At 46.3% G+C, this 13,794-nt stretch overlaps 1 protein-coding gene across 2 annotated transcripts in view; it reads right to left on the bottom strand.

Annotated features, from left to right (window-relative positions):
* The window catches only part of CACNA1A (calcium voltage-gated channel subunit alpha1 A), a 309,019-nt gene extending 302,635 nt beyond the window's left edge, over window positions 1-6,384 (bottom strand). For both annotated transcript variants that reach the window (XM_080671827.1, XM_080671829.1), the window contains exon 1: window positions 6,008-6,384. The gene's annotated coding sequence lies outside the window, so the exon portion shown is untranslated. The remainder of the gene's footprint in view (window positions 1-6,007) is intronic.
* Between the last annotated feature and the right edge of the window lie 7,410 nt (window positions 6,385-13,794).

The raw sequence follows: 13,794 nt of genomic DNA, 5'->3' as shown, positions 1-13,794 counted from the left end.
TGGGAAGATGAACAAGTTCTGGAGATGGATGGTGAAGATGGTGGCACCATAATATATATGAATGTACTTAATACCACTGAAAAATGGTTCAAAGGGTAATTTTTTTAAGTATAAGAAAATAAAAAACTCAACAGATGGTATAGAAACATCATTCCATTCTCTTCAAGGTACTTAAATATTCAGACCACAACCCAAAGCCACCCGTCTGAGGCAGTAGGGACTCACCCCACACCCCACCTTTGCATAGAGAAGCTAAGAGCAAGGTGAAATGAAAAATAAAGTCAGGGCCAGCAAGGAACTCTCATCGCTTGGGGAAAAATTCAGAATTGCCCCAAATATGTGAGAACAGAGCTAAATAAAATGTCAGGCAGATGGCAAAGGCTGAGGACTAGGCTGAGACCAGCATGCCAGAGTAGACCTGAGTATGGCTGCGAAGATCATCCCCTGGTGAGAAGAAACCGTGTCACAGCTGGTCTCGTTTTTCATTTGTTTTCTCCCTTGTTGGCTAATCACAGCACAGCAACACACATGCTCCCTCCCACCTGGATGGGCACACTGCCTGGGGTCACTGGATGGTTTTCACTGGTAGCCCCAGGGGAGACCTGGAGTGTGGGTGTTGGGCAGGATCCACAGGAGCCACTGAATCTCAAGCTGAATTATTTCTCCCAACTTCAGTTCATAGATCCATTACCTCCCCATCACACATTCATTCATCCAGCAATATTTATTGAGAATCTACTGTGTGCCTGGCACTGTCTGAGACACTGTTAGACCAGGACAAAGGTTCCTGCCTTCATAGAGCTGACATTCTAGTGGGGGAGACGGACAAGAAACATTATGAACAGTTAAGACATGTAGAATGTCGCCCTGGTTGGGTGGCTCAGTTGGTTGGAGCATCATCCCCATACACCAAAATGGTTACTGGTTCTATTTCCCATCAGGGCACATACCTAGGTTGCAGGTTCATTCCCCAAATGGGCCACATATGGGAGGCAACTGGTCAATGTTACTCTCTTACATTGATGTTTCTCTCTTGCTCTTCCTCTCAGTCTCAAAATCAATAAAATATATCTTCACAAGAGGATTAAAAAAAAAAAAAGTAGAATGTCCAAGAAAATGGATGTGGGAAGGGAAAGGGGAAGTGGATTGTTATTTAAGAAGGTGGCCAGAAAAAGCCCTACTGAGAAAGAAACACTGGAGTCAAGACCTGAAGGAGGTGATGAGGGGGCAGGAGAGTCTCTGGGGAAGAGCATTTCAGGCAGAGGAACAGCCTGTGCAAAGGCCCTGGAGCAAGAACATGCTTAGTGTGTTCAAGGAACAGCAAGGAGGCCTGTGTGGCTGGAGCTGAGTGAATGAGGGGACAGATAGGAGGAGGTGATGGCAGGGAGGTGACCAGGACAAATGGTGCAGGGCCTTGTGGGCCTCGGGAGGACTTTGGCTTTTACTCTGAGTGAGGTGGGAGCCATGGATGGTTCTAAGCAAAGGAGAGGTGTGACCGACACAGGTATTCACAGGTGCACTTGTAGTTGAACTTGCAAGAAACCAAAATGCAGTAGAATTGACCAGTCCAACCATTGTAGGGCTCCTCTCTCTCCTTCACCCCACATTCTATTTATTATCAGGGCTGCTGATCTTACTACTACTTCCTCTCCCACTTGCCCTGGTTCAGGCCCTCATTTGCCCCACCCAGATGGACAGTAACTTTTCCTCCAGGTTCATCTCTCCCCGAGTCTCTCTTCCCTCCAATTCATCATAAACTATCAGATGATCCATTGGCCAACCCCAAAGGATTCCCCACTTCAAATCCTGAACACACTCACAACTTCCACACCTCTTTGCCTCCATCCTGAATGCCCTCCATCTCCCCACCCCCAAATGCAGCATAAAAGATTATTCTGCCATGAAGCATCCAAGAGAATTCCGCCAGTAGTTATACCCATTGCCTGCCCACTTGTGCCCATGGCTCCCTGCCTCCAAAACCTGCCACTCCCTGTATTGGGTTCATTCTGGCAACAGGAGCAAGGGACAGGCCAGATCTGCTGGGGAGTCAATACCGTTGAAAGATTCCAATCAATAGCTGAAGGGAGTTGGTGGAGAAATGACCCCAGCTTTGTAGCCAGCCTGCCTGGGCTCAGATCCTAGATCTGCCACCTGCTGTGTGACCTTGGGCAAATCACTTCACCTCTCTAGGCTGCAGTTTCCTCATCTGTAAAATGAGGATGATAAGAGCAAGTACTTCATAGAGTTGCTGTGGGGATAAAGTAATTTCATTCTATGTAACATGCCCAGAATAGTGTGCTGCACATGGTAAGCCCTAAATACATGTTTGCTGTTATTATGACTGTGACTACCATTATGATTGTACTCTCTGCTGAGTCCTCAGTACCTAGCCAGCAGGAAGGATGCATAGTTCTTGTTAAAAGGTAAATCAATGACTCCCCTTGTCTAGGCTGGGCAATACTGCAGCCAGACCACCATTCCAAACCCCTCAGCCTTTATCATTTATCTTTCTCTTTTCTCTTGCTCTTAAACTTAAGCTTGATTCCATCAGCACTGGAACTTACAAGGAAAAGGACGGATTGCCAGGGAAAGATTTAAACTCCTCCCAGAAGGAGAGTGTTCCTCTAGCATTGCTCCCTTGAACGAAACCGTTACACATCTGCTCTCTGAGATGTTCTCAGCAGGAGTGGGTAAGTCGTTTTGCTTACATGCTGCGTCTTTAATTGTTTCCCCCTTAATACATATTTTTGACTTCTCAGGATTTAGCACTGGTAGGAGTTTCCCTGTCTCCCTCACTCATTCTTCCCCTTCAGCCAGCCAGTGGCTTGTGTGGTATCAGTGTATTGATATATTAAAACATTAATTCATTACAATGGTAATAATCAGCGCTGACTGCTTTGTTCATTCAATGAATATTTATTGAGTACCAACTGTGTGCCACCATGAATCACTTATTGTGCATCTTGGGACCTGAAAACTCTGGAGAAATGGTCTAGAAACTGCCTCCCACTGGGGCTGAAAGAAGTTATATAGTGACAGCTTTTGCTGGAGAGAAATGATTGGAGACCAAAAGTGAGTAGCCCTGGCCTCCAGTCCTGAAAAATGTTTGGGGACCAAGAATCCCTGCAACTTGTTCTTGGTCACTAAGAATTAACGTGTGAATTACGTCTGTAATACGGTTCTGCTACTCATACGTGACCTGCATAATTTAGGAGAGGGGGGAGATGGGACACATGGAAGAAGGGAAGGAAGGACATGTGAACTACAGAAGAAATCAGAAGTGAATGAAGCCAGACACAAAGGCCACCCATCGTCTGGTCCCATGTGTATGAAATATAGAGAACAGGCAAATCCATGGAGACAGAAGGCAGGTGAGTAGTGCCAGGGCTGGGAGAGGGGAACAGGGAGTGACTGCTGTGGGGACCGGCCCTTTTTTCAGGGTGATGGAAATGTTCTGGAACTAAATAGAGATGATGGTTGCACAACATTGTGAATGTACTGAGTGCTGTTGAATTGTTCACTTTAAAATGGTAAACTTTACATTGGGTGTATTTTACAATTAAAAACGAAAAGAAATTGGACACACACCCTTGCTCTGGAGAGTAATTTAAAAGCCAATATATCAAAATTGAATGTCCTTTTTCTTTCTTTTAAAACTCAATGTAATTGTATCCAGTGATATTTGTTAAATAGTGTATTTTTTCTTTTTTTAAAAAAGAAACAAATAATGAATTTAAAAAGAAAGTCAATGAAGTTAAAAAGGAACACTTCGTTTATTTAACAAAAAAGTAGCCAAGATTTAGTGAGCCCCTACTATGCACCCAGCGCTTAGAATCCCCAGGCCAGACCTCACAGGAACTCTACCACAGGGTGCCTCAATTGGCTTAGCTATCAGCCAGAACACTGGGGCCCAGTGACACTCAGGGCTTCCCCATTCTGACCAGCACAGGGCTTGCCTAGGATCAATTTCAAATGCAGATTCTAACTCAGCAGAGCAGGATTCCCAAGACCACATTCCCAGAGGGCCCCAGCTGGTCTAAGATCTGTCTGTACTTGCAGGGGAGGGTCTGGGGATTCTGATGAGCTGGCCCTCCCACTTAGCTAAGTCAGTCTGGCCTCCTCCATCAGATAGGCTTGTCCTTGCCAGAGGGGGGGAGGATATCACCAAGAGCCCTCGCCTGTCTATCACTGTGAAGAGAGCAGGGTTGAAAGATCCTAGAATAGAATCTCCCTCACTTGCTCTCTGCCACTAAGGGCCCTCTGGTCCTGTAAGCTAACATCTTGAAAAGAATAATAAAATAAGTAAAACCTGGTGCCCCGCATTTGATGTCCCAGGGCTGCACGTGGCATTACTTTGCAGGTCATTTGCCCAGTAATCGGCCCAATGGCAAATCCACCCTTGGCCTCAGGAACCCTGGTGCTGATCTTTCTGCTTACTTTGGGGGTGGTGTCAGCATTGAGTTAGAGCTAACTCAGCTAGAGGGAAGCTGAATGAAGCCAGACACAAATGCCACCCATCATATGGTGCCATGTGTATGAAACAGGGAGAACAGCAAATGTCCCTAGAGGGACATCTTCATGCATCTCTGCAAATCCCTACATTGTGGAGGGGAAAAGAATGTCCACCGGCATAAACTCGGCTACCAAGAGTCTGGAATTGGGAGCCTTCCTGCAGCCTAGGCTTGAGGTGTTGGTGGGACTAGAGGCCATGGAGGGAGTGAGGGGCCAGCGTGAGCCACAGACACCACACCCCACCCCCACAAGAGACCTATGGCTATCCCTGAAAGAGCCTGTGTGGTAAATGGCAAGGTGGTCCTGAACTTGTGGACTTGGAACAGAAAACTCGGACCCAGCTGGATACCTAGTGGAGACCTGCATCCCACCCACCACACCTTTGTTTGGAGGTAAAGAGGGGCACAGGTGTGAGGCCCTTCTTGTGGGTTCAGCCACAGTGGAGGCAGCACCTCCGGGAAGATGTGCCGTGTTCCTGTATAAATTCTAGTGTAGCTCTTTCTCCCAGCTCAGTCCTTCAGGACCCCCCAAAACAGAGCCCATCGGGAGGGGCAGGGAAGCCCAGGCCGGGTGCCTTCCCCCTGCGCCCCGGGGCCCCGCAAGCACGTGCTCTGGAAAGCTGTCAGCGGCAGAGCCAGAGGGAGAAGGAGAGGGATCCCGCACCCTGCCACCAGTCTTTCTCACTCTTGAGAAACAAAAGCCACTCGGAGAGAGTCAACTCTGCCCCACGTAAAAGCAAAGGGAGGGGTGGTCTAGAGAGAAGTGTCAAGCGCTGCCCCTGCTTTGCATGGGCGCAAGGGAAGGGAGAAAATTAAATATTAAACGGAGCAAGCGGTTTCCTAAGACGATGCCATTCTTCTCAACAGCCTAAACCCATCTGCCATCTCCCTTGTTCCAACACGTTCACGCTGCATTGAGCACAGAAAACAAGGCCCCGCCACTTTAGTCTCAGGGACCCCCAAAGCCAGGGGCGATGGGGGAGGGGAGGGATGCAGGCTTCCGAGCCCTGTCACCTGCCCAGCCCGCCTGGGTCTCAGACTAGGAAGAGCAGACTGTACATTGAGTGGAGGGGTGGGGAGGACCTAAAAAAGTAACATTTTACTTAGGTCAGACGCTGAAATCACTGGGGGAAGGTCACCTGTCCAGGGCAGAGGCATCAAACCTGCAAGGGGGCTGAGGGCAGTTGAAAGAAAGTGGAATTTTAAGAAGGAAAGAAGTATGTGCTGGAAGTCAGGGGTCTGCCTCTCCTCCAACCCCCACCGCCAAGAGAAACTATTCAGAAAGAGAAGGTGGTTTTTAAGACACAAACAAGTGAAATCTGGAAATAAACTCCCCCCCCCCCCCGCAAGAAAAGCTATTCATAATCAGCAGAAGAGGGAGACCATAGGTTCCTACCTTTGCTCATGGAGGTAATGTTACAGCAAGAAAATAAAGATTGAACCCCAGGCAAGACCCTGCCCCTAGCCTCCCGCCTCGGGGAGCCCCACTCACTCACATGTATCGCAGGGCTCCGGGCTCCCCTGGTGTGGCTAGTGCGCAGCGCAGCGGGTCCTCCAGGTGCCCCGAGGGTCCCACCTTGTCAGCACCCAGGGGGCCAAGCCGGCTGAAGCCCACGCATCCATTGCCCACCCAATGTAAAGGGGAAGCGGGCCCCCGAGAGAGGAGTGAGAAGGGGGAATGCCAGAAGCAGCCGTGTTCTGAGCTGAAGGCTCCCCACAAAGGCAGGCGCCAAGCGGGGCTGCTGTGCAAGCTGCCGGGGCGCAGGGGGCGGGGGGGGGGGGGGGGGGGGGGGCGGGAGAAGAGGTTTCCCTGATGCTGGGAGGAGGGAGGGGAGGCAAAGCGGCTCAAAAGCTCCTGATCACCTCCAGCAACGTGCTGCACGCGGATTCTGCACGGGGAGGCACATCCAGCCAAGGGCATGACCCTCCATTGCCCCCGGAGGGGGGGAAGGGGGAGGGACGAGGGGGATCAATTTCTCCCTCTCCTCTATTCCCCCCAACACTGCCCCGCGACCTCCCAGCACAGGACTCCTCTCTGGAAGGACGCTGTTATTCTCCAGCCCACCTCAGTTCAGACTGGCTTCTCTTAAGGAGCAGAGGGAAAGTGGTAACACGTGGGCTCCACCTTGGGGGTCTGCGGAAGGGGCGGAGGGGGCGTGTATAACAGGCCGATGGGGAAAACGCAACCATACTTGTCATTTAACCCCATCCCCTCCACCAGATCACAACCTAAATTATCGATGCCCTGACCAAAAAAATAAAAATAAATCATTAGAGGACAGCTGCTAACCCCCTCTCTGAGAGTTTTTATTCATTCTCAAAACAGCTTCCCCTCACCCCCAACCCCTTTCCTTTGAACAGAAAGGTAAGGAAAAGGGAAACTGAATCGTTCAAGGCAAAAAGGCAATTGATTCACTGGTACGTTTGTCACTTGTGTAGGCTTAGGGTCCAAAAACTGGAGTAACCGTGTCTCTTTTTAAAAGGGCCACCTTTTAAAGATGAGCCTCCTTTTTTACTTATAAGAGGCATCTAGCGCACAGAGAGTCCCCATATTTTTCCCAGAATGGAGAGACAAAGTGGGGGAAAAGGTTTCATTGGGAAAATAGCGTTGCTTGTTTGTTGGTTTTTTTTATTGAGGTGCAATTGACATAGAACATTGTATTAGTTTCAGGTGTACAACCTAATGATTCAATAGTTGTATATATTGCAAAATGATCACCACAGTAAGTCTAAGAACGCGGCATTGTTTAAACAGGGAGAATTGAACTTGGACTAAGTGTTAGGGGATCTTAATGAATTAGTGTTAATTTTGTAAGGTCTTTTGGTAGTATTTTGATTGTGTGTGTTTTTAAATCCTTATCTGTTAGAGATGCATATTGAAGTATTTATGGGTTAGGTAATATGATGTTCCAGAAAACAACTAAAACATCCATCAACTGATGAGTAGATAAACAAAATGTGGTCCCCCACACAATGGAATATTATACAGCCAGAGAAAAAAAATGAAGTTCTGATATGTGCTACAACATGGAGGAACCTTGAAAGTATTATGCTAAATAAAAGAAGCCAGATACAAAATCATATAGTGTATGATTCCATTGATATGAAATGTCCAGGACAGGAAAATCCATAGACAGGAATCAGATTAGTGGTTGAGGGGGGGTGGTGACTGCTAATGGGGACAAGACCTTTTTGGGGTGATGGAAATGTTCTGGAACTAGATAGAGGTGATAGTTGCACAATATTGTGAATGTACTAGAAAAAAAAGGTTAGTTTTATGTGATGTGACTTTAACCGCAGTTAAAAATAAGCAACAAAAAAGGTACAGAAAAGTAAAGAGAGCAGAATGCTGCTAATTGGGGAAGCTGGAGGGTGGGGACACGAGGGTCCATTGTATTTTTATTGTATTCTTCTCTCTTCTTTGTGAACGTGTGAAATTTTTTTAAAAAGAGATGGGATGTGGGTAGTGGTGGAATAGAAAGAATGCAGGGATGGAGGGGGCTTCTCTGTGGGTGAGTGCAACCCCAGTTCAGCAGTTAGGTGAGCCCCTGGCCTGCAAAGTAAAAGGAAATGAAGGAAGCAAGCTCTGGGGTCCATGGCCTGGGAGAGAAAACTGACCCCGCACCTGTGGATTTTGTGAGAATCAAAAGAGATCATGTTGAAAGGGGGGCTGGGAGAGAAGAATATTTGCTTCTAAAGAATTCTTGTACTAAAGCCATCTCTGGGAAGATGCAAGAGAGCTAATCATGGGGGCTCTCTGGGGGGGGGGGTGGCCTGCCTGAGGGGACAAAACTAGAGGGGGCCTTTCCTGCTTACCTTTTTACACTTAAAGGTTTTTAAACCATGTGAGTACAGTACAAATTAAAATATTAAACTGAAATATGAGATGGTGTATGTCAAGAGATGGTAAACTTTTTCTGTAAAGCGCCAGATAATAAGTATCTTAAGTTTTGGGAGTCATATGGTCTCTGACATCCACTCAATTCTGCCCCTGTTGAGGCACCAAAAACAACATGTAATGAATGGGCATGGCTGTGTGCCAATAAAACTTTATTTATAAAAACTGATTATTGGGTGAATTTGGCCCCTGGGCTATAGTTTGCTGACTGCTGGTATGTGTAAATTTCTCAGCATCTGCTACATATCAAATGTTTTGCTTAATTCCAGGCTCTGCCACTGGCAAACTGGGTGATCTTGGGCAAGTCACTTACGCCTCCATCGCCTCCAGCTCAAAATAGGAGGATTGTTTTGAGTATAAAATGAGACATCTGAATATTAAAGTACAAAAAAATAAATTAATTAAGTTAAATTAAATGAGACATCTGATATTAAAGTGCATTGTGCACACTAAAATGCGATGCAATGTAAGTTGTTATTGTTATGCCCGAGGCTATAAGTCTATGCAATTAGCATTGAATTTTCCTGTTTTTCAATAACGTGACTTGTATGAGTCACTTCACCACAAACACAAATAGCCATCCTGGTTTCCTTAAAAGTCCTTTGAAAATGTCCAAAAGTTCTTCTTTTTCCCTTATGCAAATGAGGCCATCCTGAGTCAGCCACCTTTTAAACTTGTGTCTTTTGCAAGAGTTCGTGACCATGAATAGATTAAACGGAAGGCCCCAATTACTCATTCCTCCCTGCATCCCTATCTTTGCCATGTTCTCCAAACACAGACTTGAATCCTCATTCTGCCTCGTGACAATGTGCAGACTATCTCACCTCTAGGATGCTCCACTATAAACCGCAGTAGCAAGAGCACCTACCAGAAAAAATTATGGTAAAGATTAAATCAAAGTACAGACTGAGAACTTAACATGGGGCTGGGACACAGCACGCATGCACTCTATGTTAGCTCTGCTCTCATTGTCGTCATCATCATCTTCACTTCTTGGAAAAATTCAGAGCAATCGTGAATGATCAAGGCCTGGGTGCCAGACAGCCTGTGCTGGAAATCTTGCTCTAGTACTTACTAGCTCTGTGACTTTTTCAAAAATATGTTTTTATTGATTTCAGAGACAGGAAGAGAGAGGGAGAGAAAGATAGAAACATTGATGAGAGAGAAACATCGATTGGCTGTCTCCAGGGATGGAGCCCGAAACCCAGGCATGTGCCCTGACCAGAAATCAAACCAGTGACCTCCTGGTACATGGGATGATGTTCAACCACCTGAGTCACACTGGCTGGGCAGTAGCTCTGTGACTTTGAGGAAGTCATTCTAAACCCTCTGTACCTCAATTTCTCATCTGCAAGGTGAGGATGATGATAATATTTATATTACACGTTTTTGGAAAGTTAACACATACAAAGCACTTGGATCAGTGCCTGACATATAGTGCACGCTATATAATATCCATCAGGGTCCATTCAGATAACAGAGGGCATGCAGTTTTCAAACTGGGTAATTTGAGAAACATTTAATAAAACGTACTTACAACAAGAGCAGGGTCAGTGGGATAATGCAGAATCTCCGGGCTAGCAATAGCAGGGAGCTGTTCCCACCAGGCCCAACTGGGCAAAGAGGGGAGCTGTTTCCAGACCCTGAAGACAGAGAGAGAGCTGTGCAGAGAGCAGCCTGAAGGAGCTGTGGGCTTCAGTGGGCGGATGCACACAATCCATGGCAACCTAGAATAGAGGAAGCCGAGAAACAAATTCCCCAACCTCACTCTTCTTTTGTCTTTCATCTGTGAGTGCCTCCCATTGACCAAACGAACTGGAAGCCAGGGGTGATGGTTAATTTTATGTGTCAATTTGACTGGACCACATGGGGTGCCCAGATACTTGGTTAAACATTATTCTGGGTGTGTCTGTGAAGGTGTTTTAGGTAAGATTAACCTTTAAATCAGTGGACTTTAAGTAAAGCAGATTGCCCTCTATAATGTAGGGGGTCTCGTCCAATCAGTTGATGGTGGGACTAGAACGAAAGATGGAGCTCCCCCGGAGCCAGAGAGATTTTCTCCAGGAGAAAGAAGCCTTTGGACTTGAACTGGAACATTGGTTTTCCCTGCCTTCAGACTCAAATGGAGACATTGGGTCTTTCTGGGTCTCTCAAGCCTGCACACTGGAACTATACTATCCACATTCCTGGATCTTTATTTTCCCAGCCACCTCGGTAATTCTAGACTTGTCAGTCTCCATAATTGCCTGAGCTAATGCCTTATAATAAATCTTTCCATATATGCATTGGTTGTTCCTCTGGAGAACCCTGACTAATACACCCGGAGACAAAATAGCCCAGTGATGTCATCCTTATAGGTCAATCTCCCAGGGCACAGAGCAGGATGGAGAAGGGGGCGGGGGTGGGGGGGTTGGATGGCCAATGGACTTTACTCATTTTTCTTTAGCCAGTGTTCAGTTGCCAATGCATCATCAGTTACTGTCTGAATCCTGCGATCAGGATCATTTTTCTCAGCAGTCTGCTTGACCTGATTTTTTCTTCTCTGGATACCAAAGGAAACAGATACAAAGGGGGAAAATAGATTCTCCCAGGAATCCCCAGTAAATTTTAAGGACTGTCCTACCTACATATTTACATCCCTAGTGACATCTGTTTTTGAGCCAGTTTGCCCAAGAGAGGTGGGCCATAACTATACCATTTACATTCTTCCGATTACATTTCTCTTGCCCAAAAGAGCAGACAGCTGGCCGGACTTACAATGACCTCCAGGGTGGTGGAGTTCTCTCTGAGCCTAACAGCTGATTCTGCACACACAGGGCTCTGCTGGGAAATGTGACACCGTCCACCATGTACACAGTGAACACCTTTACCATCCGCCAGCAAGAGATTTGCTGCTTCTATATCCTGGGCAAAGTCCAATTACATGGTAATAGCGAGGGGTGGGCAATCAGGAGAGAGGAAAGCAAGAGACCCAACTGTGAGATAAAATGTCTTCATTGCTTGCGTATGTGAGCCAATTATTATACCAAGAAAGGACACACAGTGAAAGTATTCAAGTTCCGAAGTCCAACCTGCCTGTGCTCAGACCTCAGCTTTGCCACGTCCTACTTCCACTATTTCTGGCGCTGTTTTAGCATCCTAGGGTAGCCAGAACGAAAGACTGCAACCTGCATGGCTTAAACAATAAGGATGTAGTTGCCCATGCTGCTGGAGACTAGATGTCCAAAATCAAAGTGTTGGCAGGGTTGGTTCCGGCTGCGGGCTGGGAGGCAAGGATCTGCTCCAGGCCTGTCTCCTTGGCTTGTAGATGGCTCCCAGGATGTTCTCCCTATACATGTAGCTGTGTCCAGGTTTCCCCCTTTTTTAAGGACACTGGTCATGTTGGATTAGAGCCCGCCCTAATGACCTTGTTTTAACTACAGTTGACTTTTGGAGAACACAGGTTTGCACTGTGTGGCTCACCTTTACTCCACTTATACTGTAAGTGGACCCACACAGTTCAAACCAGCATTGTTAAAGGGTCAACAGTATTTTTGAACTAAGGTTGGGAACCTTCATATGCAGAGGACTGACTTAAGTTATATGTGGATTTTTTACTTTGCAGGTGGCTGGAACCACTAACCCCCTCATTGTTCAAGGGTCAACTGTAATTACATTTGCAATGACCCTATTTCCAAATAAGGTCACACTCTGAAGTTTGGACATTAACATTAAGTCCTGTATTTGGAGGTACTATAGACTGAATGTTTGTATCTCCCCAAAAATGTATGTTTGTTGAAATCCTACCCCTCAATGTGATGGTATTAGGAGGCAGGGCCTTTGGGATGAGTGTCCTTATAAAAGAGACCCCAGAGAGCTCCTGCCATGTGAGGACCCAGCAAGAAGACACCGTCTGTGGACCAGGAAGTGAGTCCTCATCAGACATCAGATATGCTGACACCTTGATTTTGGACTTCCAGTCTCCAGAACTGTGAAATAGAAATGTCTGTTGTTGATAAGCCACTCTACCTATAGTGTTCTGTTATAGCAGCCTGAACCGACTAAGACGGGGGGAGACACAATTCAACCCATAGCAATGACTTCATCTCAATCTTAGTTTCTTCCCTATAAAATAGGTTAAGAATCTTGAACGGGCTAATCATCTTGATAAAATGATTATAAAATAAGCACTTTAAATTGTGTTCAGCATAGGGTGGGTCCTCAAAAACCACCAGGCTAGCAAAAGACCTTCTGAAGACTTCCAGATGGAGCCTGATGGTGGGAGGGACATGGAGAAAAGCCTGCTGCTAGATCAAGTAGGGGTAACTCATTGCAATAAACTTTATTGATGTATATATTACCCTAGGATACAATGCACCCATCTTAAGTGTACAGTGTGGTGAGTTTTGACTAATGCATACACCATGTAACCACCACTACCATCAAGATTCAGAATATTTCCATCACCCCAAAGGTCCCTCATGCCACTTGCAGTGAACACCCCATCCCTGTCCCCAGACAACCACTGATCTGTTCACTGTCACCATAGATTAAATTCATTCTATAATTCTATAGAAACAAACCCATACTGTATGCCCTCTTTTGTGTCTAGCTCCTTTCACTCAACACAATGCTTTTGAGATTTGTCTGTGTTGGTCTGTTTATTAGTTTCTGTCCCCTTCTATTTTATTTCATTGTATGAATAGACCACAGCTTGTCCCCTCACCTGGTGTGTTGCCTGTGAATAAAGCTTCTATGAACATTCATGTACAAGCCTTTGTGTGGACATGTATTTTCATTTATCCTGGGCAAACACCCAGGAGTGGAATTGCCAGATCGTCTGTTGTTTAACTCCGTAAGAAGCTACTAGATTGTTTTCCACCAGCAGTGGGCATGTCACTCCCCAGCCTCACCAGCACTTGGTACTGCCCATTTGTCTTTTTGATGGTAGCCATTCTAGTAGGTGTGTAGTCAAATCTCATTGGGGTTTTCATTTTCTAATGGTTAATGATGTCATACACATATGCTTGCATTTGTAAGCTCTAAAGAATTAAAGGGGAGCACGAAATTCAGAGAAGGGATAGTTGAGAGTCATGTTACTGGAAAGGGGACCTGGCCCAGAGCAGGCCTGCCTGAGGCCGGCCGGTAGTGTGTGGGTTCTTGACTTTGTACAGGAAGGATTTCATAATACGAGTCCAGGCGATTTTGAGCGTACATTTATTAAAGCTGAGGACAGTAAGACAAAGAAGGGCCTAGGATAGAAGAAGCAACAGGAGAGAGCAAAGTGTGGCTTCTGTCAGCTCACTGGAAAGTCAGAGAAAAGGGGGCCTTGGAGACAGGTTCAAGGGGTTAGACCAGGATGAGCTGCCACTGCCCATTGCTCCCCTAGTTGCAAGTCAAATGAGG

Source organism: Plecotus auritus (assembly GCF_963455305.1).
Source record: "Plecotus auritus genome assembly, chromosome: 6".
Lineage (NCBI taxonomy): Eukaryota > Metazoa > Chordata > Mammalia > Chiroptera > Vespertilionidae > Plecotus > Plecotus auritus.
Note: the sequence above shows the minus strand (reverse complement) of the source record. Positions and strands in the feature narration are given on the sequence as shown.